Source organism: Periplaneta americana, chromosome 16 (genome assembly GCF_040183065.1).
Source record: "Periplaneta americana isolate PAMFEO1 chromosome 16, P.americana_PAMFEO1_priV1, whole genome shotgun sequence".
In the NCBI taxonomy this organism is placed as follows: Eukaryota; Metazoa; Arthropoda; class Insecta; order Blattodea; family Blattidae; genus Periplaneta; species Periplaneta americana.
This window is the reverse complement of record NC_091132.1, coordinates 17,334,728-17,357,105: the sequence shown is the minus strand read 5'-3', so window position 1 is coordinate 17,357,105 and position 22,378 is coordinate 17,334,728. Positions and strand designations below refer to the sequence as shown.

Sequence of the window (22,378 nt, the reverse complement as noted above, 5' to 3'; positions counted from 1 at the left end):
TTCTCCCGAGTGTCATTTATATTTGTTACTGTTCCTCAAAATGTTTGAATTTTTTCACCTCTTCGAAGGATAAATCTCCAATTGTTTTGTTTCCATTTCGTACAATATTCTGGTCACGAGACATAATCATGTACTTTGTCTTCCAAACCTATCGCTTTATTTGCTTCACGTAAAATTTCCGTGTTTTTCTTAATCGTTTGTGGATTTTCTCCTAACATATTCACGTCATCCGCATAGACAAGAAGCTGATGTAATCCGTTCATTTCCAAACCCTCTCTGTTATCCTGAACTTTCCTAATGGCATATTCTAGAGCGAAGTTAAAAAGTGAAGGTGATAGTGCAGCTCCTTGCTTTAGCCCTCAGTGAATTACTGGAAACGCATCTGACAGAAACTGGCTTGTACGGATTCTACTGTAAGTTTCACTGAGACACATTTTAATTAATCGAATTAGTTTCTTGGTAATACGAAATTCAATAAGAATATTATATAAAACTTCTCTTCTATCGAGTAATATAAACTTCGTTAACCTTTAAATTGGCAAAACTTCATTTCTCACACTAGTTTATTAAACCGTATCGGACTGTAAAGAAAACAACTATCGCAATGTCCATATTTCATATGTTGTACAGTTTCCCTTGCCGCTATCAGAGGATCACTTGCCATTTTGAAATACCATCTGTACTTTGTTTCCTAAAAAGGGATACTTTTCCTCGAATGTCTAATCTGTTTGTTTACTATGTTCAGGCCTGTTATATGCATGCTATTATCTTTCCTGTACTTACTTTTCCCTTTTGTTCGCTCCCCTCATTTCTCTTTTGTGGTCTGTTTTTGTTTTCACTCAATATGTTTAATATGAGGCATTCCCGTCATGGGAAAGCTGAAAGAGTGTCTTTCAATGCGAATATTGTGAAATTCTAATTTTGGAGCAAGAGGAACGATACCCAACTTCTCTTCTAAATTCTGTAAGACCCTAGGACTGCACAAATCTTTTCTGAATGAACTGGCCCTCCTCATAATTAGAGAGTCAGTCAAACTTTTACGGAACTACGTATATGGACTCTAATTCAGTGTATGGAAAAAATTGACGCACCATTATCATTTTTCTTTTTCCTTCTTAGCTTTCATTGATTCTTTACTTGAAATTTTTTTTCTTCTGTAAACTGCCATTGTTTGTTTGTGTATTTGTTTGCCTTTTTTCTTACTCTTTTAGCTCTCATCTTCTATTTGTTCTTGTATTGCTTTGTATGCTTTGTCAGCCTCTAATTTGAGGAAGCTCTGATAAATAAATAAAATACCATTTTTTTTTCTATTTTTTCTATTAAAATTATAGCATATAGCCTATTAACCTGTTGTATTCTATAGGATACTTTGCGAATTTAAGGGTTAGGCTTTCACAGTTCCGTGTTAAGATTGAATTCATTATGATGTCACACTCATTTGTTTTACCTTTACGTTTTAACAGTGTTGGCTGGATTCAAAACTACTTTGTTTTAAACACCTCCGTAATAATTAATGACGTCACTAGTTTAACAGAAAATGTGACTAGATTTGTTGAATATCAAGCGCTTAAACATTGCACGTTCTGATATAAGGCAGTAAACACACGAGAAAATACGCAGACGCACAGGATAGGTGTATGACGTCAACAAACACTCTTCTATTGTGAGTTATGCCACAGTGTTTGTTCCTATACAGGATCTTGAAATCGATTTTCGCATCGTCACAATATGTCGTGTGTACTTGGTATAATGATGAAATAAAACGCACTGTTTCTTCGGCGGATGCAGTAAAGTGTTTGTCCCCGATCCTTCACATCACGTAGTGGAACAAAATGTCGTGACGGGAATCAGCTACAATGCAGGGGTTGGGGTTGAAAACTGCGAATAAGGCTGGCGGTGCTGGTAGATGTGCCAATATAGAACAAAAATGTGCAGGGGCAGAACTTGTGAAAGAAGTTGTAGGCGATATACACGCCTGCACTGGCAGCATTTACACCTCCATAACTTCCAGGTCCATGGACTTTCAGAAGCATGACAACGTCTCTTTCCTTCAGCTCAGATCTTTACAATCTGCCTACAGCTACATCGGTCTGTCTCTCGCATAATACACAACTGTTCTAGAACAAAAAACTCTGCTTTTTGGTTTGTTGGTGACTAAAAACTTGACATCATTCTTGCAGCTTTTTTACATGGAACCGTAAAACTAATGGATCTTCTGTCAATCGATGCCGCATCATTACTGTAACTTTCTAATGTTTTCCTGTCTTCTCTTTCGCTTCTGATTTCTCGATCTCTTTTGCTCTAACATTCCCTCCATTTTCTCCCCTATTTTCCACTCTGTAGCTTATTTCTTCCTACTTATTACCCTCATTTATTCTCGTTCTTCCATTTTCTCTTTAATTTTCAAATACTTCTTCTTCTTTATGCTTGTTCTTCTATTCCTCTCTTTGCTGTTGGTCTTGTTTTCCCTCTCTTTGTCCCGATTTACCCCCTTCCTCGCTTTGTCATTCTGTTTTTTCTTTGCTTTACTTGCCTAATCTTCTTCTTTCCCCTAATTAACCTGATTTCCATAATTTCTGTCCTTATCAATTTTTCCATCTCCTTTTATCTTCACTTTCCTCCTCTCGTCTCTCTGTTCAAATTTCCTCCCTTTTCTCCATTTTCATTTTCGTCTTTCCATTATTCGCCCAAATTTTCCTCTTCCCTCTTTGTATCTTCATGTTCTTCTCTCCATTTGTCCTAAATTCCTTTTTTGCCCTTTTCAAAGCCATTTTCTTCTTGCCTCTATTTGTAGTGAGTTCTCTGTTTTAACTTTTTATCTGTATTTTAGTTTTGCCTCTCTTCGCCTATATTTCCCTCTTGCCTTTTTATGCTCATTTTCGTCTTGCTTTCCTTTATCCTAATAATTTCTCTCTATGTGTTTTCTGTCCTCATTATTTTTGCCTCTCTTTGTGTTAATTTTTCTATTTTCATTTTTTACTCATCTTTTTGCCTTTCTTTGTCCTAATTTCCCTCTTTCCTCTTTTTATGCTCATTTTCATCTTGTTTTTTCTTTATCCTAATTTCTCTCTGAGCTTTTTCTATCCTCATTTTTTCTTACGTGTCTTTGTCCAGATTTCCTTCTTTCCCTTTATCTTTCTCATTTTCGGGTTGCCTCTCTTTGTCTTAATTTCCGTTGTTCTTCTTTTTATCCTAATTTCTCTCGGTGCTTTTTGAATCCTCATTTTCTTCTTGCTTCTCTTTGTTCTTATCATCCTCATTTTCGCGTTGCCTCTTTTTGTCTTAATTTCCCTCATTCTTCATTTTATCCTCAATTTCGTCTTACTTCTCTTTATCATAATTTATCTCCTTATTCTCTTTTTGCCTCTCTTTGTGCTAATTTCCCTCTTATTTTTTTCCACCTATCCTTCGTGCCTTACTTTCTCCTAATTACCTCCCTCTATGTTATTTTTATGCTCATTTTCTACTTGCCTTCCTTTGTCATAATTTCCCTCTTTGCTCCTTTTATGCACATTTTCTCGTGTTGCCTTTCTTTGTTCTAATTCCCTTCTTTAGCCTACTCCGTTTGTGCACATTTTCTGGTTTTGCCTTTCTTTGTCCTAATTTTCCTCCTTTTATGTTCATTTTCTTCTCTCTTATCTTTATTCTCATTTAGCTTTTTCTTCTTTATCTTCATTTTCCGCTTTTTTATCTTCATTTTCGTCTTCCGCCTGTTTATTTCCATTCCTTAGCTTTGCCAATGATGGGGATTTTTTTCCAAATTCTTTGCAAGCGCAAAGCGGGATAAGGCAGTGGTTGAGCTGCCACCACTACGCCTCTGGTTTACACGCTTTTCTGTCAGGATGTGCTTCCTTAGCCGAGGGGTACAAAATGGGTGATGCTGGACATCTGGCTTTAAGCTATCCTGTTTTCAACGACACAATTTACTGAAATGCTCACGGATCACGCGACCAAAGCATTCGCGGAAAATTTGCTGATGTTATTGCAGAAGTCTTTGCTCAGATTTGAGTTGCTATATCCTAGTAAATTGTTATCGCCTCACTGGGACTTCAGTCTACAGGGTGGGGCATAGGAACCAAGTGTTTTTAAAATAATCAAAAAACAGTCAGTTTTTGTTTTCAACACATTTTAATGGTAGAACAAAGTTTGTGAGAACATACCATTTCAATTATGAGCGGAAAATTACATCTGGCATGTGATGTCCGTCTGTGTTGACGCATTGTTTAAGGCGCTGACGAAAATTCACCTCTATTCTTTCCAGGGGATCTCTGTTGATTTGGGTGATGTGTTCACGTACTGTGTCCTTTAATTCATATAATATTCGGGGCTTATCCTCGTAAACACGTGCCTTTAGGTACCCACATAGAAAAAAATCACGTGGACAGGTCAGCTCAACTGATGAATTGTTTATGATTATAAATTGAATTAATCTACTTGATATTAATTGCACAAATTTGTATAGCTTAATGAAAGTATGCTACTTTGTATTGTATATATTTGGCCGATGAATTGTATATGCTTTAAATTGAATAGTAATCTATATAGCTCTACTGATAAATTGTTTGTGTTTGTAATTTGAAGTAGTTTGCATGATATGTATTATCAATTTCTGTATATCACAACTGGTTGAATTGTTTATGCCTTAAATTTAATTAAATTGTTTTGTATTATAATATAGCTCAACTTATGAATGATCGTTTGCGTTTGTAAATTTAATAATCTGATTGGCTATGTATTGTATACTTTTAGTAGAGCCATCGATGTTGGTCAGTCGACAGACTCGCTGGGCTGCTGATCCGGAGCTGCGTTCGGGCTTGGGTTGGACCCCCCTTTGGACTTTTGTTTCTTCGGAGGTTTTCCCCAGCCGTGGGACTGAAGCCGGATGGTCTATGGCGAGTCCTTGACATCAACCCCTTTGATTTGATTACCCCCTTTGATTTGATTACCTGGTTGGGTTTTTCCGAGGTTTCCCCCACCGAAAAGGCAAATGCCGGGTAATATTTTGGCGAATCCTCGGACCTCATCTCATCTCACTACATCTCGCCAAAATGTAAAAAAAAATGTAAAAAAATGTAAAAAAATTGTACAAAATTGTAAAAATTGTAGAAAATTACTAAATTGTAAAACTATAAAAATTTGTAAAAATTGTAATTGTAATATTGTAAAATGTTGACATGTTCCACATCTTAAAGCTTCATTGCTCATGTAAGATCTATGGAATAAAATAAATGAATGAAAAAAAAGGGGACCGAGGGAGACATGGAACATCACCAAATCTCGAAATGAGACGATTGGAAAACAGGACGCAAAAAACTGCCATTGACGCTCTGGAGATATGCGCCGTGGCCCCATCTTGCTGAAACCACCTATCTTGTATGGGTGTAATTGTAAATCGTCATGCAAAATCCGTCTCACAGTACGATTGCTGACTCCAAGAGCAGCTGAATGTCTTCGAGCAGAGCGGCCTGGGCTGCGCAGTATCGCTTATCTGACTGAAAGTTTTCTGGAGTACGCACTCTGTGTTGGGGGCCGGGCGATTTATTCTTCAGTATTGCGCCTTTTTTTTTTTAAGATTTTTCAACCCAACATAAGATTGTGTCACGCACGGGAACAGAATCATTGCGATTAATATTGAATCTGTAGCAAAACTCACGCCGTATCGAGGTCACCGACTCGCCATTTCTAACAAAACAATCATAAGCAAACATGCGTCCACTGCTCCATGATGCCGACTGCAGGTGAAATGCTATGAGCCACGGAATGGACTGTCACATGCCGCACGTCTCTCCCTTTCATAATGACCGAGTACAAGCCATTTAAAAAACACTTGGTTCCCATGCCCCACCCTGTATAAACAAAGGTAATACAAGTATTGAACTTTTGATACTTTTGAATATGTATGTATGTATTCATTCACACTGCAATGGGTATATACCCGGTGGCAGTGGTAACTAATTACACTCAATAAAGACAATAATAAACACAATAAAAAATACAATTAATAATAATACTAATAATTAATACTAACAGTAATTAATAATAATAATAATAATAATAATAATAATAATAATAATAACAGGGAACATCCTAAATTAAATGAAGCACGATCGGTTAAAATAACATTTAAAGTAAATCTAATTTGTACCTTAAACCTATGTTCGAACTAAAACCTACGAGTATGATATGTTCATATCTGCACAAGTACCTTTCAACACTACATTCATTTCGCTGTCAACTCACTCACTGCACTGGAACTACGACACATTTCACTGATTCTATCCTGATTTCACTAACACTTCAAAAACATTTCACTGTTCAAATACTTTGCACTGACATTATAAACTATAAAGCTTCACTGACAGGAACACGTTTCACTTACTCAATACACTTCACTGACACAACATAATTCTTCACTGATAGAACACTTCAATAACAAAATATCAATTACACCCTTTAAATACTGTGTATAATTATCGTCTATTAGTAAGGTCCTTAATATGTTTAGTCTTCATCCGCTGATGTTTATATTCCACAGAAATTCCTAATTAACTTTCATCATCACTTCAATGTTACATTGTATAGTTAGTGAATTACACTTATTTCGCTTATGCAAGGCTTACGTGCAAGAGTGAAACAAGACGCGACAGCAGTTCGTGGACCTCTGATTCTCCGTCAATCAGTGACATAGGCGCCAACTGCTGAAATCAAGAAATGTGCTGTTATTCTTTCTCTGCAGGCGATAGTATCAGATCCTGGTGAGCGCAATGAAGCGATCCGCCGAGGCTGCTGGGAACATGGCAGCTGACAGGCCGTTTAAACAACTTATTGAGGTCGAACATGGAAATCTGAGCATAATGCAATTAGGTCAGCGTGGCGTGTGATCAAACACCGGCTATCTCACTCGGACGCCCCAATTTATCATTTTCGCTTTGAGAATGAAAGTAAGTTATTCTCTCTGAAAATGAAAGGGAATTTTCTATACATTTGTACAAGCGAGACTTTGGCCAGGGTCATGGGTTGAAATCTCGCTTTCGTTAGTCGTGAGTACATTAAGAAATGTATCTAGAAGCGATTCGAACAGACTTACTTCTTGTTTAAATAGGCTGAATAATCAGCGTTTTAGTGTAACCGTAATGGGAACAGATGCTTTATACGGGCCACCCATCACACATTATACGTCTAAAAAGGTCAGCGGAAGTAGCCTAATGGTTCGATTAGCGGTTTTGGTTTTCGATATTCGATAAGCATTAAATGCAACCAAATTAGAAAAAATAATATAACACACACATAAATTTTGACTAATGAAGTACCTTACATTAAAATGTTGTATTTATGATGCTATACTCACCGTGCGTAGATTTGCATCTCATACTTAGCCTATATTTCTTTTATCAAATTCTGATATTTTGCTATTACTGCCGTTATTTCCTTTTTAAGTAGGTATAGAATAAGTCAACATTATAAAACTTCATTTAGAAGTTGGCAACATATTTTATATCGATTGTAACAACAATACATATCGATAGTAACTTTCATATCATTCACCCAATCAGGCTATTGGCCCCTATAATGCATCTGTTCCCCGAAATATTATGCTTAACCATTATTCATACCAGTAAGTAGCAACATTGGATATGCAATCTACACATGATAATTGACTGTAAAGAAACCAAAAAATTCATGATAAAATATAGGAGCAAAATTTCATTCACCTCAAGTAGAAAAGACTTCTTTGCAAACTACTTTTCTCGCAAAAACTCTGCGGTATTTTAAAAGGATGCTATTTTCCTCACCTAGTCTCGAGACAACAATTAAATTGGTAGTCGAAACGATTCACACATCAATATGACGCCAGTGAGAGGTTTGAAATTGCATTTAGTACTGTGTCATTAATGGGGGAATTTAGAGACTTGAAAATGTTTTTATTTTTTTTTTAACCAATATTCATCATATTTTGTTGTTGTTAGTTAAGATGATAAGAAGGAAGACACCAACCTTGGATTTATTGAAAATTGAAAAATGATATTTGAATAATTTTATTAGTCCCATACGTCATAATTTTTAAGTTATCATTCTGAAACCTTTTTAGGATACACTACGAAATATGCAAATAAGATTTACTGTGTGTTTTCTTTTTTGTGTAGTTTTAATGCAGAAAAAATATATAATAATAATAATAATAATAATAATAATAATAATAATAATAATAATAATAATGATTTATTTAACCTGGCAGAGTTAAGGCCATACTGCCTTCTCTAACACTCAACCAGGAGTAAAACTGCGTTACAAAAAACACTACAAATTTACAAAGTACACTACAATTTTACGCACAAAACTGAATAAGATAATAATAATAAAATGTAAACAAAGAGTAAGTAGAAATTAGACAAAATATATAACATACAGCAAGAAAGGAAAAAGCATAATAAAATGTGAACAGCAGGTCAAAGTAAATGAGACAAAGTATAAAAAAATAAGATAATTATTGATAATAATAGTAATGATAAAATAATAGTAATGATAATAATAATAATACTAATAGTAGTAATAAAATAGTGCACTACAAAGCATACAATGAATACAATATTTTTAAGTACGCACACTAAGGAAAATTATGATTAGGCCTACATATAGCTCAACTTATCACACTATAGATATACCATTATCAGAAAATATGAAAACGAAAATATAAAATAAGTTAAATATCACTAGAACATAAAGAAAAAAATATGAATACGTGGAAACATGCAATACATTTGTCATAATAGTAAGTTAGTTTGGCAACTCGTCATAAGATAATTTTCTAACTTGGATTTGAAAGATTTCAATGTTCGGCAGCTCTTGACTTCAGGCGGCAGAGAGTTCCAGTGACGAGAGGTAGCAACGGTGAAAGATGAGGAATACAGAGATGATGTGTGAAGTGGAATTTCTATCGTGTTATCGCGTTGTGATCGAGTATTAATATTATTATAGCGAGAGAGAGTATGAAAACGAGCGAATGAATAATATATTCGACATGAAATTATTTTAATTATTATTCCCCTCTTTTTCAGACATTAACATGACACATTTCAGAAAGTAATTAATATTTTTTTACATCGATAGTACAGTTTATACACACTATGTACATAGTGAGCCGTAAGTAATGTCATTAATTTCAAGGAGTTATTCTTTGAGAGATTTCAAACAAAAAACAAATTGGATATGGGAAAATTTTGAAACAGTGAAAGAAAAAGAGAAATGCAAACGAAAAGAGGTTAATACAGAAAATTGGGCACAGAAAGAGGACGAATTAATTAGTGAATTAATATATGAGATAGTGGTAAGTAAAAGGAGAAAAGAAAAGCAAACAAATGAAAGAAAACAAAAGAAGGGGACAAAAAGAGGAAATATGTGTTTGGGGCGGAATGCTCTCTTTTGTTTGCGAATTGCGAGGACACACGGCAGTAAAAACCCCAGCCGGCTACCAACCTCGTGGATTCTGGTATGAAGTCTTGTCGTGCGAACGATATTCAGATATGCAGCGTGTAAGCCGACGAATAAATCAACCTGAGCTACAAGGCTCGGTGATATTAACTGCCGCTTGCGTGGAAGGAGGAAGCCACCGGTAGTTTCGGTAAAATTATTTCACGGCTTTCAACTACCCGGCAGGCTATTGCAGCTAGTTTCAGGGCAGGGCTGTCCAACATCCCCAATAGTCTGTGTTCGCAACTTCGCATTCGGCCTTTGAGCCTAATTGAAAGCAACATTCGCTTTCATTTAATAGAAACATGATTTAGAAACGTGTAATTATCATTTAAAGATATTAAAACATATACAGTGTGTTAATTAAGTATGGAATATTGCTAATAACTCTTTATATACTGATTTTATGAAAAAATAGCAAAAACAAAAGTTGTTGGAGATATCTAACTAAAACTTATGGTTTGTGGTCTCACAAAAGTATTGATTCATGTACAGGGTGTGGCAAAAAAAATTGTTTAAATGGCATCCTATATTAAATTTTATATATTTGAAATCTCCATTCAATTTTCTATTCGCTTTCCTTCACTTCTTCGTAATGTTCATGTTTCTGCCCCATACAGTGCCACACTCCTTACAAAGCACTTCGCTAGTCTCTTCCTTAGTTTTTTTTTCCAGAGGTCCGCAGAAGATTCTTCTTTTTCTATTAAAAGCTTCCTTGGTCATTGCTGTCCTCCTTTTGACTTCCTGGCAGCAGCTCATGTTACTGCTTATAGTACAACCAAAGTTTCCCACCTGCTCTACTGCTTCATTTTGAATTCGCAAGTTTACCTTCTTTATTTTTCTTCCTATAACCATGCTGTTATTTAAAACTCTAGTGATAGTAGTAGTAGTAGTAGTAGTAGTAGTAGTAGTAGTAGTAGTAGTAGTAGTAGTAGTAGTAGCAGGAGCAGCACCAATAGCAGTAGTAGTGGTAGTGGTAGTAAGTAGTAGTAGTGGCAGCAGCAGTAGTAGTAATAATAATAATAATAATAATAATAATAATAATAATAGTGTAGTAGAATGTTACTGAAGATTGAGTTAGCTATCGCGGTTTTCAATTTTTAATACAACTATATCAAATCTGATTCCTTTCAGTTATAAGCCTTTTTCTCTGCGATAGTTTTATAAAAATGTATAAATTTCTTTCCCTTCCTTTCCCCTTTTTATTCGCTTGATCACCAGATGAATTTATTACCATACCCTTTTTATTGTGAATTTTATTTAATTTTCGTATTTCTTTTTTATTATTCTATTACATTCCATTTTGTTATATTCTTCCTCATGTTTCTCGTATTAACCATTTGTACTAAATGAGTTGCTTTACTATATTTCAATATATTTTACTTTCTTTTTTTCTTCTATTATGGTAATTATTTTCATGTTGTTTAGTGTCGATTTATTATGTTATTATAATTTTTTTAATATGTTTGTATTCTGTTCTTTAACTTTTTGTTAAATTTTTCACTGGTAGAGTGTAAGAGAAGGCTTTATGGCCTTAAGTCTGCCGGTATAAATAAAGAATTGTTATTATTATTGTTATTACTATTATTATTATTATTATTATTATTATTATTATTATTATTATATCAGACATGGTGACCTGTTCTGGGATTGAACTACGAATCTCATAAATTGAAAACACTCCACCCATGAGAATTCTCAAATAAATTCCTGAGATGGAAGGGAAACACTTCATATTTATGATTTTAAATATTGTTGAAGTTTTTATGTGCAATCATAATAGAAGCTTCAAGTGAAACGTTAAAATCCAGAAGAATGAGACACAGAGTCAGGAAAGAATGGCTTGGAAGTAATACAGCTTATGAAACGAGAGAAGAGAAGCGTTTATAAGGAGATGCGAATATAAATGGCAAGTTGTCTCATATATTATGTTGAGTGACAGAAAATTAAGCGATGTGGAGGAGTTAGCTTGGAAGTTAAAGTACAGTTGAGTGGATATGGTGGCATATCGAACGTAAGTCTGACAGAAATATGACGAGCACAACTTTAAACCCGTAGAATTCAAGCTGCTGCAAGATCCATTATCGTGTCTAAATAGCTCTGTATTAACAGACAGCCTGCAGCCTTTATGGAATAGCGTTCATTATTGCAAGGTAGATGTTATAGGCTCGAGACAGTTATGAAGACACGGGGATTTACTTCAAGATGAAGTGTAAATATTGAGGTTGAATGGTAGTCATTGTGTCTACCAACAATGCGAACTATAACAGCTTCATTTGTCGTATAGAAAATTGGAGATTGAAGGGGGGGAGTGATGGGTAAATAGTACATTATGCAACGAGCCTATAATGATAGTAATTAAGAAGCGAGTATGGATGTTTATGAAACGAGCGCAAGCGAGTTTCATAATTTTCATACGAGCTTCTTAATTACCATTATAGGCGAGTTTCATACGACTTTTTATGCTCGACCATATTTCTAACTTGAAATTATCCAGATGTACATTTTATTTGTATCTGACAAGATCGGAAGTGATCTTGTTCTAGGTCGTGAATTGTGAGATGTGCGCAGACGCGAAAGTATTGATTTTTTCCGAGGAACAATAATGTCATTGACCTTGTGTAATCCCGTTAAACTTGGTATAACCTTGATTATTGAATCAGACATTGAAAAACGAGATGACAAATTGAATTTATTTGAATATTATGTACAATTAACGCTAATTATTATAGTAACAGAACATAACCTTCTGCGACAGTATTGGATTTCCAGCTTCCGCGACTTTTCGCTAATTCTCTTTCGATTGCATATCCGAGAATAATCGATACTTGCGGTTTTATAACGGTACAAAGCTGACTTGTTATTGGCTGAACACCTGTAAGCTGAGTTGTCATTGGTTGAAAACACCTGTACTTTAATAAGTAGGTGTACTTTAATGACATGCATTAAAGGACTGCTACCAGGTGTATAATTACTACATTTCGGCATGGTCGAGCATAAAGTTATTTACGATATGAGTAGCCCTATCTTAGATTGGAATATCGAGTATTGTAATATGAAGTTACGATAAATATGTCGTACAACGTTTTATTCACTTCGATAAAAAATTAATTTTAATAAACATAATTGTATTATTTGTATTAGTTTTGAACATGTCTTTTCTGTAGAAGCGATTATATTATTAAAGGTTTCTTCCTGCGAGAGGCGATTCGCTTATGTTTCTTTTATTGGTTTTGAACACGATAGGTTTTTGTTTATAACAGAAGAACAGCAGAATCAAGCAAACGTTGTTAAAGTGAGTTCAAACGAGGATTCAGATACTGAAAATGCTGCAAATTCTGAAATAGAATGTTTAATACTACTGAAATCCCTCGTAAGATATGAAGTGGAATATAAAACATTTTAAGATTGATGTTCCAAGAAAAATGTAGAAAGTTGTCCAACTTATTGTTGTTAATGTTTATAATAAATAAAATCAATCCCATTTTATTTAATTTAATGGTGGTTCACTTTACGCAACCAGATAGGCAATAAATAGCATTATTATTACCCAATTCCGTATCAGAAGTATCTTTACCAAACTGGTTGCGTAATGAATGTGTTTACAACATCCACATTACATAATGAAAGCGGATAAAAGTTATATTTTCTATAATTTGTTTATTTACAGATTTTATCTTTTGTACATCCCACCTAATGCTATAGGTGATAACGCATATAAATTTTATCATTCCATGTTGAATAGCTATTGAGTTCAAATTGGAAAAAGAAAATCGACGAAATTCACGTCCTACACGTATCACAGATTCAAATTTTACCAGCCGGAAAACACATTACAAGTCACAGATTAAAATTTTGTCTGCCACAAGACACATTGCACTTTTCTTTGGACATCTTAAAATTATTTTTTTTTTTTTAGAAGATTAACTCCGTACGTAGATGAAATTATTGGGAATCATCAGTGCGGTTTTAGGCGTAATGGATCGGCTATTGATCAGATTTTTTGTATTCGACAGATAATGGACAAAAAAAGGGAATATAAGGGTTCAATACATCAGTTATTCATAGATTTAAAAAAGGCATATGACTCGGTTAACAGAGAAGTTTTATATGGTATTCTTATTGACTTTGGTATTCCCAAAAAACTACTTTGATTAATTAAAATGTGTCTCAGTGAAGCGTACAGCAGAGTCCGTATAGGCCAGTTTCTATCACATGCTTTTCCAATTCACTTTGGGCTAAAGCAAGGAGATGCCCCACTTTTACTTTTTAACTTCGCTCTATAATATGTCATTAGGAAAGTTCAGGATAACACAGAGGGTTTGGAATTGAACGAGTTACATCAGCTTCTTGTCTATGCGGATGACGTGAATATGTTAGGAGAAAATCCACAAACGAGTAGGGAAAAGACGGGAATTTTACTTGAAGCAAGTAAAGCGATCGGTTTGGAAGTAAATCCCGAAAATACCAGAATATTGTACGAAATGGAAACATAAAAGTTGGATATTTATCTTTCGAAGAGGCGGAAAAATTCAAATATCTTGGAGCAACAGTAATAAATATAAATGACACTCGGGAGGAAATTAAATTCAGAGTAAATATGGGAAATGCCTGTTATTCGATTGAGAAGCTTTTATCATCCAGTCTGCTGTCAAAAAATCTGAAAGTTAGAATTTATAAAACACTTATATTACCGGTTGTTCTGTGCGGTTGTGAAACTTGGACTCTCACTTTGAGAGAGGAACAGTTTTTGAGAATAGGTTCTTAGGAAATTATTTGGGGCTAAGAGGGATGAAATTACAGGAGAATGAAGGAAGTTACACAACGCAGAACTGCACGCATTGTATTCTTCACCTGACATAATTATGAACATTAAATCCAGACATTTGAGATGCAGGGCATGGGCGAACTCAGAAATGCATATAGAGTGTTGGTTGGGAGACCGGAGGGAAAAGACCTTTGGGAAGGCGAGGCATAGATGGGAGGATAACATTAAAATGGATTTGAAGGAGGTGGGATATGATGATAGAGACTGGATTAATCTTGCTCAGGATAGGGACCGATGGCGGGCTTATGTGAGTGCGGCAATGAACCTCCGGGTTCCTTAAAAGCCATTTCTAAATAAGTAATGAAAATTATTACATAATTATTTTATTGGTGTCATGGTGAATTGTCATTATATTATATTAATTATGTATTATATTGTCTTGTATTGTAGTATTGTATTACTTTGAATTGTATTGTATTGTATTAATTATGTTATATTCATAGCATTGTAGTATTTTTCTATCATACTGGTTCAGTCGAAGAGAAGGCCGAATGGCCTTAACTCTGCCAGTTAAAATAAACTATTATTATTATTATTATTATTATTATTATTATTATTATTATTATTATTATTACATATTTATTTTATTGGTGTTGTGAAGATGAAAAGAATTGTCATTGTATTATATTAATTATGTATTATATTGTCTTGTATTGTAGTATTGTATTGTATTGTATCAATTATGTTATATTCATAGCATTGTAGTAATTTTCTATCATACTGGTTCAGTGGAAGAGAAGGCCAAATGGCCTTAACTCTGCCAGTTAAAGGAAACCATTATTATTATTATTATTATTATTATTATTATTATTATTATTATTATTATTATTATTATTATTATTGTTATTATTATTATTATTACATAATTATTTTATTGGTGTTGTGAAAAGTGAAAAGAATTGTCATTGTATTATATTAATTATGTATTATATTGTCTTGTATTGTAGTAACTTATTGTATTGCTTTTAATTGTATTGTATTGTATTAATTATGTTATATTCATAGCATTGTAGTAATTTTCTATCATACTGGTTCAGTGGAAGAGAAGGCCAAATGGCCTTAACTCTGCCAGTTAAAATAAACCATTATTATTATTATTATTATTATTATTATTATTATTATTATTATTATTATCCAGTACGGCCGGGTTTTGAACCTGATGGCTTCGCCTCTAAGTAATAGCAGAGCATAACATTTGTTTAATCTATTCTGCATAATAAATTTCACTTCGGAAAACCACTGTACAGTTAACAAGACTGTACACGTGTCTGGCTTCATTTTCTTTTATTTACGTCTGAAAAGACAAACATGTCTGCAGAAACGAAGCAGACAATGCATGTGAACTACCTGTTAGATTAGTATCCGTTGCCAGTCGTTCGAACAGAGCGCAACTTGTTCACTACGGCGTCGCTGCAACAATGAAAACATTACTGAAGAGGTGCGAAAGCTGCTACACCCGCTCCCATTTTAATAATCTGCTATGTTTTCCTTCCCCCCCGTAATATGAGGACGCAACACACATTTCATTCCAAATGAAATGGGACATGGATTGCTAAAAGCCCAGACCACACCCCCCTCCTAACCTTTCCTTCTGTACGGCAGCACTACACATCCGGGTAATTGCAATTTCGAGTTACTCCTTCTTCCCCCACCCAATGACGTAACAGCTGCGACGTGTTGTGTTTCAGAGACGCTTCAATTGCCATGCAGGCTTGCATATCACACGCCGGAGTGGGCACGCCTCCTGCTAGGTAGGTGACCACATCTACCTGAAACATCGTACTACCATCCTCATAATAATAATAATAATAATAATAATAATAATAATAATAATAATAATGGTTTATTTTAACTGGCAGAGTTAAGGCCATTAGGCCTTCTCTTCCACTGAACCAGAATGATAGAAAATTACTCCAATGCTATGAATATAACATATTTGATACAATACAATACAATTCAAAGCAATACAATACTACAATACAAAAAAAAATTAATAATTAATATAATACAATGACAATTCTTTTCATCTTCATAACACCAATAAAATAATTATGTAATAATAATAATAATAATAATAATAATAATAATAATAATAATAATAGTAATAATAACAGTAATAGTAATGATAGTCATACCTAAATTAAATTAAATTATTAAACTAGATCACTATTATAACTTCAAATTGACTGCGCCCGTAAGAAATCGTTTAACCTTTTCTTGAAAGTGGTTATTGTCTTGCAGCCGCTAACCTTCCGAGGTAGAGAATTCCATTCACGGGGGACTGAGACAGTAAAAGAAGAATTTTGAATAGCGGGATGTAACCTGGTTTTTAGATTGTGATTGGGGGATAAGTAGTTAAACAGGGAACGAAGGTAATTTTGAATAGAAGTGTGGAAAACTCGAAACAGAAAAGACAGCGAATGAAGTGTTCTACGGTTACTCAGTTGCAGCCAGGATAAAGATTTGAACGAGGGTGTAATGTGGTCAAATTTGTGAGCATTGCTGATGAATCTGACACTCATATTGTGCACACGCTGCATCTTGTTTGAAAGGTCAGTTGTCAAGTCTGTAAGTATTACGTAGCAATAGTCAAACAGTGGTAGTACGAGGGTTTGCACTAAAGTCTGTTTTAATTCTGGCGGGAGGAAGTTTCTGAATGGGGTAAGAGAATTCATGGTATAGCACACTCTCTTGGATATTTCCTTTATTTGGCATTCCCAATTTAAATTTTCGTCCAAGAAAATGCCGAGGTTTCTGACGACGGAATAGTACGGAATAGTGGCATTATTTACTGTAATAATTGAGATATATCTGTTGTTCATTGTGTTCAGTAGTCTCCTATGTCCAATTATTATACTATTATTATATTATTATATGGGAAATGCCTGTTATTATTCGGTTGAGAAGCTTTTATCATCCAGCCTGCTGTCAAAAAATCTGAAAGTTAGAAATTATGAAACAGTTATATATTATATATTGTTCTTTATGGTTGTGAAACTTAGACTCTCAATTTGAGAGAAAAACATAGGTTAAGGGTGTTTGAGAATAAGGTACTTAGGAAAATATTTGGGACTAAGGGGGATGAAATTTTGCTTCTAATATACAATTGTACGGTCTACGCTTCCTTCTCATTTTTTTATACATGAAGAGAGTATGTCTGAGTGCGATTGACGTAAAAATTACGATACACTCCTTTATATGATTTTTACCCCCCCCCATATCCCGCCCCGATAAACCCTCTTTATATAATTTGCTCTTGGGCTTTGTTTGTTCTATATTTTCTACTGCTACAATTGTTGTACACTTACATGTAATGAATTAATTTTTATACCTTACCTGGGCGAGATTCGAGCCTGCGAAGTTGGGATCAGTAGTACAGCGCTGCAACCAACTGAACCGATTTCACCTCACGAATAATTATAACATTTATAAATTATTCGCAAGACTTCAAAAGGAAGACACTAAATATTGAAATGAGAAAATATATTCTTGTGAGATAGTTTTCCTTAATTTAATAATACTACTCTGAGCATATATTACCTGACCAAGTTCAAAATAGGATGACTATAGCGAGCGTAATGATGTTTAAAGACTCCGCTAGATGGAGCCATTGTTTGGATAGGAGTTTCACAAGGTATTCTGAATTGCGATGTTTTTTTCTCAAAGATACGTAATATATTAATTATATTGTAGACATTTTCATTAAGCACATTATTCTCTGCAAAGAGGAAGAGCCTTGGTAAACGTGAGGAATGAAGTCCGAAATAGTTGTGAATTTAGGCGAGATAGCTATTCATTTTTAATCATGTCTTAATGAAATGGAATGGTTTTTGTGCATCACTTTCAATGTCGAAGTCGATAATCGCATGTACATTTGAGTGTCATCTAGAATGTAATATATTTATGCAACATGACATATATGCTATTGGCAACACTACTGTCTTGGAGTGTCCTGCGAATTTGATCGCTTTCTGAACGTCCTCAGATTACAGTCAACTGTTTCATGTGTGCTAGAGGGATGAATGCATCTGTTTATAGAAGTATACAACGATAGATGTCAGAATTAGCGAAGTTCAATTGTATGAAGCGAGGTTAGTTTTTAATATAAAAGTAGTGGTAGAGATTGGGGCTAAAGTAAAATCTTGAAATAGTAAAATGTAAAAATTATAAATTAGTGAATTTAAATAATACATACCAATTAAGGATACGAATTACAATGAAGTAGACATAATATTGAATTCATAGACAATTCGGACAAAGAAACATAAACATTACAGCTGCCAGTCAAAATCTGAACTATCATCGCTTAACACATTTTCAAAATTATACATGTACCTAATGTTCAGTGGCAGTTACATATCCTGCACTTCTTTATCCAAAGATTAATTGTTCCATGGTTGAAATATGGATCAGATACAATTAACAGTTTATTAAAGACATCTTGATTAGCCTACTCGCGGGACATTAATATTCCAGTCACTTTGTTAAAAGAGCCTTATGAGTGACTACCCTCTGTCCACAGACATATGGACGCTAGAAGCCGCCAAAAATAAAAAAAATAATGGTAATTTTGATATTCAAAAACAGACTTTACACAAGGAGAACCAGCCCTTTTAACTATAGCATCCCCATATGATTACCACCTATCACCAGTAAAATCGAGTGAATCCATTTCCACTTTTTTCTAGCTTTATTTTTTGACCTATCTAAAAGGTTTCAGTCTCTAGTCTCCGGAAATATTGGCGATGTCGAGGAACGGGATGCGGTGTTGTATTCTTCCTTGACTCTTTTCGCATACAGTAGCATCATAATGGGAATTCCGAACACAAACTGATTTTAGAGAAAAAAAATACCCCTAATCCCCCAACATTCTAGCCGCCATAACTCAGTCCTATGTACACTGAGAACAAAGCTGATAGCACCTGTGAATACAGCTCCTCGAGCTCTATTTTTAGTGTAAAGGACAACGCTCTGCCCCCAGGCAATTGGACAGTAGAGACCGCAAAATTAAAAAGAAACGGTAATTTTGACAAGTTAAAAGAGCCCTTTTGGGGTCTGAGCCTACAATGTTCTGTAAAACTGCAATTAGGTATAAACCAGGTTCTACTGTACTGTAGTTTCAGATGTCTTTTATCCCTTTTATTTTTAAAGCCTATTAAGTTTAATATATTCTTTGGCGTCTAGACCCTCATTGAGTGAGTACCTGTATCTGTTCGCAGGACTACACGAGTGTTCCGTCATGTTCAAGCAAGCTTCAGAGCTTCTATCTGAGCATCCGTCTGAAGTTGAAGCTGCGTGACTGGGGGCTGGCCTCGGCATCGAACCCGCGTGCTCTGCCCTGACCTGTCTGAAGAGGCCTTCCTCCATCACAGAGGACTGCACACCTTCCTCTGGACCATAGAGCCCTTCAACAAGTTCAGGCATACAGGACTCCACAAGTGACAAACTATTATTAAAATTCTTATATTTGATGTCTATCATTCTGTCAGTGATAGTATACATGAAGGGGAGCAATAGTATAGTAGAAATCGCTGTACAGAGACTGACTAGTACTAAAATTATTATATTTGATGTCTATCATTCTCCGATGAATTAAGTCGTAGATACTTAATATAAACTAAATCCGCCCGATAGTTTAGTACAAATCGCTGTGCATATACAGACTAGTACTAAAATTGTTATATTTGATGTCTATCATTCTGTGGTAAATTGACTCAGTTATACGCAATATGAAGTGAATCCGACCTGTGGTTTAGTACAAATCGCTGTACACAGATTGAGTAGTACTGAAATTGTTATATTTCATGTCTATTATTTTCTGGTAAAGTGACTCGTAGGTACTGAATATGAACAAAATCCATACAATATTTTAGTAGAAATCGCATTACACAGACTGACCAGTACTGAAATTCTTATATTTGAAGTGTATTGCTCTCTTATAAATTGAGTCGTGAACACTGAATATGAACAAAATCCGTGCAATAATTTTGTAAAAATCGCTGAACAGAGATAGACTTTATTACTAAAATTCTGATATTTCATGTCTACCATTTATGCTAAATAGACATGTAGATACTCAATATGAACAAAATCCATCAACCTGATTAGTACAAATCACTGTACACACAGAGACTAATAATTCTAAAATTGTTTTATTTCACGTCAATCATTCTCTGGTAAATTCACTCATAGACAGTGTATACGAACAAAATTCGTCCAATAGTTTTGTAGAAATCATTGAACACACAGACTAGTACTAGAAGAGTTATATTTAATGTCTATCATTCTGTTTTAAATTGACTTGTAGATATTGAATATCAACAAAATCAGCCCAATAGTATAGTAGAAATCGCTGTACAGAGACTAGTACTAAGATTGTTATATTTCATATCTATCATTCTGCAGTAAATTGACTCATACCTATTAAATATGAACAAAATCCTTGGAATAGTATAGTAGTAATTGCTGTATATACACAGACTAATAATAAATTTCATATACTTCATGTATATCATTCTGTGATAAATTGACTCGTAGGTATGGAATATCGACAAAATCTGTGCAATAGTTTAGTAGAAATCGCTGTACACAGACAGATGAGTACTAAAAGTCTTACATAATATCATGTATATCATTCTGTAGTAAATTGACTTGAAGATACTGTATATGAACGAAATGCATGAAACATTAGTAGAAATCGCTGTATACATACAGACTAATTAAAAAATTCTTATATTTCACGTCTGTCATTCTCTGGTATTTCACTAATAGATAGTGAATATGAACAAAATCAGTCCAATAGTTTAGAGTATTAAAATTCTTATATTTTATGTAATCGGCTCCCAGTTAAAATGGAGTTTTTAGATGTCTTTGTTCCGTTTATTTATTAGGGCCCATTGACTCCTACATTGGGTTCAGTAAATCCTCTGGTGCCTAGACTCTTACGTATATCCGTTGGCCTAGCAGGAGGAACACGACTGCTCCAAGCCATCCAGATTGCCGAAGCAAGCTTCCTGGGAACATGAGGTGCATCCGTCTGAAGATGTTGCTGTTTGACTGGGCATCGAACCCGCAGGCTGTGCTCTGCGTAAATAGCCACGCCTCTATCACGGAGCATGATATGCTGGACCATACAAACTTTCAACAAGTTCAGGTATGGAGGGGTCCACAATTGAGCACAGTTAAACTACAGTTATGTATAAATAGACATGTAGGTACTGAATATGAACAAAATCCATCAAACTGATGAATAAAAATCGCTGTACACGTAGAGACTAATACTAAAATTCTTATATTTCACGCCTATCATTCTCTGATAGATGGTCAATATCAACAAAATCCGTGCAATAGTTTAGTAGAAATAGCTGTACACAGATAGACTAGTACAAAAATTATTATATTTTATGTACATCATTCTTTGGTAAATTGACTCGTAGATATTGAATTTGATCAAAATTCGTTCAATAGTGTACAGCAAATCGCTGTAAAGAGACAGACTGGTACTAAAATTGTTATATTTCGTGTACATCATTGTCTGAAAAATTGACTTGTAGATACAGAATTTGAACAAAATCCATGCAATAGTTTAGTAGAAATCGCTGAACATAGACAGAGTAGTACTAAAATTCTTTTACTTCATGTCTGTGATTGTATGGTAAATTGAGTTATACTTGCTGAATATGAATAAAATAAGCAAAATAGTTTAGTAGAAATCTGTATACACGGACATACTATTACTAAAATTCTTATAGTTCACATCTATCATTCCGTGGGAATTTTTTCCGCATTTTCGTTAGTTAATCCCTATTAATTGTGTCTGTTACACTTTTACTATGTCATACTACTTTTGACCAATGCAAAGTTACGAAAGGACGTCCTATCGCACAATGTTATCACTTCCATAGCCTTTGTTTTTCTTTTGCCAAAATTTCAAACTCCAAATTCCTTACGGTTTTATAAAACATGCTTTGCGTTCGTTACTTGTTTAGATCATAGACCGTTAACTGAATATGGCGGCTCCGTTGAAACGTTTTTGGAGAAGGTAATATTTATACCAGCATACTTTCTTCTAATCGTGTAATA

The 22,378-nt window shown here is 34.5% G+C and overlaps 1 long non-coding RNA gene across 1 annotated transcript in view; it reads left to right on the top strand.

Annotated features, from left to right (window-relative positions):
• Positions 1-22,378, top strand: part of LOC138716176 (uncharacterized) — a 70,535-nt gene that overhangs the window by 34,922 nt on the left and 13,235 nt on the right. The window contains exon 2 of the long non-coding RNA XR_011336583.1: positions 19,516-21,449. This is a non-coding gene — a long non-coding RNA (uncharacterized lncRNA). The remainder of the gene's footprint in view (positions 1-19,515; positions 21,450-22,378) is intronic.